General features: G+C 37.2%; 1 pseudogene across 1 annotated transcript; it reads right to left on the bottom strand.

Moving 5' to 3' along the window:
• Positions 1-2,031: 2,031 nt before the first annotated feature.
• On the bottom strand, positions 2,032-2,586 carry LOC111521911 (annotated as a pseudogene). The gene has a single exon (XR_003306607.1). The product of XR_003306607.1 is annotated as a CDGSH iron-sulfur domain-containing protein 1 pseudogene (transcript).
• Positions 2,587-3,709: the final 1,123 nt, after the last annotated feature.

Here is a 3,709-nt window from a genome sequence, read left to right as displayed (position 1 = left end):
AACAGCTGAACTGAGTGTTAAAAATGAGTACGAGCTGGTTTGGAGAAGAGAGGATACAAAAGCAAGCCAGACAGGGAAGGTTGTTTGAGCAAAGAACCAGGTGAGAAGCAGCTTGGTATGTTTTTGTGTGTATGATGAGTGGAGGGGCATCAGGATCAGATTAAGCATCAGTGGATTTTAAAGTGTCATGTGGCTGGATGTCTGTTTTCATCTTCTGCACCCCCTCCCTTTTTTTTTAGACAGAGAGTTTCACTCTTGTTGCCCAGGTTGCAGTGCAGTGGCGTGGTCTCGGCTCATCGCAACCTCTGCCTCCTGGGTTCAAGCGATTCGCCTGACTTAGCCTCCCGAGTAGCTGGGATTACAGGCATGCGCCACCATGCCTAGCTAATTTTGTATTTTTAATAGAGACGGAGCTTCTCCATGTTGGTCAGGCTGGTCTCGAACTCCTGACCTCAGGTGATCCACCGGCCTTGGACTCCCAAAGTGCTGGGATTGCAGATGTGAGCCACGGTGCCTGGCCTCATCTCCCCCTTCTTAGAATTCTGCTTTGTTTGTAGCTAATGTATAGGTACAGTAACCCATGTTTCATCTACAATCATAAACTTAGCGCCTTTGCTCTTTTATATATCTTAAAATACTCTTTTTATGGGGCCAGGAATCTTTGGATTGTATAATCACTATATGAGAAAACAATATTTTACTATTATAATTATCACTTAAGACATGTAGAGATGATTTAGGGTGGTTAAATATTTAGATTGAAAATAATAATCATAATAATATTTTTCTATGTCTGGGGGAAGATCTCTTGCTTAGTTCTTCCAGAAACTTGTATTATAAAGGAGATAATTTGTTCAACACAACATTTTGCACATAGAGAAAGAATCTTGCTTATACTGCCTATAACAAGCCAAATGAGACTTGTAAAAACAAGAGCATAATACTTTGGTAAATCACAATTAGGTACAATTTGGGAAATTAAGAATTTGAAAATTAAAAGCCATGAATATTCAAAAAGAGAATTCCTAACAGTTTTATAAAAAAAGAAGAGTGTCAACATTTTTATTTCATTTTCTAGAGAAAAATAATCTTGTATTTGTCAAAAGGGAAAATTGCATTACTCATATAATGACTTAGTGCAACTATCATATTAGAGGCAGCCTATTAATCTCAAGAGGGCAATACTGAAGAAACATCATCTTCTGATTATTCATCACAACAACATTGTAAGGCGAATACAGGAAAACCTATACTAATTTTATTTTGTAAGAGAGCAAATACATGCCTTTCAAAGGAGGCCTACATTTGTATTCTAGATGTGTTACAATGGTTGTGCATTCCAGGTGTGATGCAATGATCCAAGTCATCAGGGAGCACCTGTAATTTGATTTGTTCATCTTAATCAGGAACTCTGATAAGCTGTTTTACTATTACTGTGGGCTACTAGTTATTTTTTATAATCCATTTCTCCCCTTGTCCCGGGTTCAAAACTATACAGCTAGTGATTATTGCTGCTTCCTTGCAGCTATGTGCAACCTACAACTGCTTTTGAGTCAATGGGATGTGAACAGATCTTACTGCCCTGGTCTTTGGCTCTTTCCTCCTTCCTGTTTTCTGAAAATGGACATGCCTTTGTTTTGGCCAAGCAGGCAAAGAAAATATGACATGGTTAGAAGATAGGAAAAAACCTATGTCATTGAATGACTTTATTCAAGTGAGCTACCCTGCCAATTCATACTGGCCAGTCTGTTGTGTGAGAAAAAACTTCTGCCTTATTTAAGTCAACGTGTTACTGATTTCTTTGTTGTATCTATTCAGGTTATATCATAATTAATAGAATTACTAAATACATTTAGTTGGGACTGATTATTAGAAACTCAAGACAACTGACAAAGTCGACAACTAAGAGTAAGTTATTGAAGTCACTATTAAAAAATACACAAAATTATAAAATTCATAAACCATGAGGCCTCTTTTGTGTATAGTTTACGTGTTTGTAGTTAATTCATCTGTAACTTTTATTTTATTTTATTTTATTTTATTTTTTGTTTAAACAAATGTGCACCACGATGTTTCATCAAGACAAATGCCATGAATGTGAAAGCTGCAGTTTGCAATACACCACATTTAGAACCCAGCGAAGGTGAATTAGACAGAGGTGGTAGTCATTCTAATTAAACAATCAGGTAACTTCACAACAAGCTGATTTGCAGCATCAAAAGTGTCCATTTAAGTTTCTTTTTTCTTGATGATCAGAGGGCCCACATTGTCTCCAGTCTCTTCGTTATGTTTTGTGTGAGCCCCATCATAGAATGGGAACTTTTTGGACCTCCAACAACGGCAGTACACAGCTTTATCTCCCAAATCCTCCATGTCAAAAGCATGTACTATCTTGGGGTTGTCTTTCTGGATGTGAAGGTTTATCATAGCTTTATTTCGATGATCTTTAACATAAAGTCTTTTGTAAGCTAGATAACCAATTGCAGCTGTCCCAGCAGCAATGGTAACTGCTGCGATCCATTCAACTCGTACGCTGGAACTGGAAGTCAGACTCATGGCGCCGTCGCTTGCAAGGCGTGTGCACTAGGATACTCCATCTGTAACTTTTAAAACAAATATTTGAATAGTTTCTCTGGTTAGATTTTATTAATAAAAAGTAGTTTTTTTTAAAGAACAATTTTAACAGAATTGTCCTGGTCTCATAAGACATATATTCTACATCACAGAGAAGATAATAAATAGGTAAATTTTAAAATGTTCAGGAAAATTTCTGATTTTGGGAGACACACCTTGAGGTGACCCCTCTTGAGTCATGCTGTTATATAAACTCCTCCCCTTGAGTAGGAACAGATTTGTGTTAATCCATTAAATATGGCAAAGATGATGGAATGCCACTTTCATGATTATGTTACATTATATTAGACTCTGTCTCAGAAGACTGTGTAGTATAGTTTCTCTTGTTGGCTTTGAAGAAGCAAATAATGATGTTGTAAGATGTCCATGGAAAAGAGCATGTGACATGGAGCTTCAGAATGACTTCTAGGATTTAAGTGCAGTCGCCAGCCAGCAGCTATTAAGAAGTGAGGCTCTCAGTCATATAGCTGAAAGAAAGTATTAATAAATTCTGCCAAGAACCAGGATGAATGTGAAAGTTAATTCTTCCCCAGTCAAGCATCCAAATGAGAACACATCTAGGCCAATGTCTTGATTGCAGTCTTGATAGAATCTGAACTAAGCTAAGCCTGGGCTCCTGACCCACTGAAACTGTGAGACAATTAATGTGTGCTGTTTTAAGCCACTAAGATTGTGGTAGAATTTCATGCAGCAGTAGAAAACTCATCCTTTGGCAGCAATGCATTTTAAACAGATAAAACAAAAACACATTGACGTGAATCCAAAATATTGTCTAACTCGATTTGGATCTCTTTGGATGAAATTCTTACTCTTCTCAAGTTAAAGCTTCAGGATATAAGACAACAGAATCACTCACTAAAATAATTGGATTATACAGAAACAGTAATAACAAAACAGCTCATCTCATGTTACATCTCCATCTGGAATAGCTACTTCTAATAGATGAATTTTTTTCTGATCTGCTCGCTCTCTTCTTTCTTTCTTTCTTTCTTTTTTCCTTTCCTTTCCCTTTCTTTCTCTCTCTCCCTTCCTTCCTTCCTTCCTTCCTTCCTTCCTTCCTTCCTTCCTTCCTTCC

This window comes from Piliocolobus tephrosceles, chromosome X, assembly GCF_002776525.5.
Source record: "Piliocolobus tephrosceles isolate RC106 chromosome X, ASM277652v3, whole genome shotgun sequence".
Taxonomy (NCBI): Eukaryota; Metazoa; Chordata; class Mammalia; order Primates; family Cercopithecidae; genus Piliocolobus; species Piliocolobus tephrosceles.
Note: the sequence above shows the minus strand (reverse complement) of the source record. Positions and strands in the feature narration are given on the sequence as shown.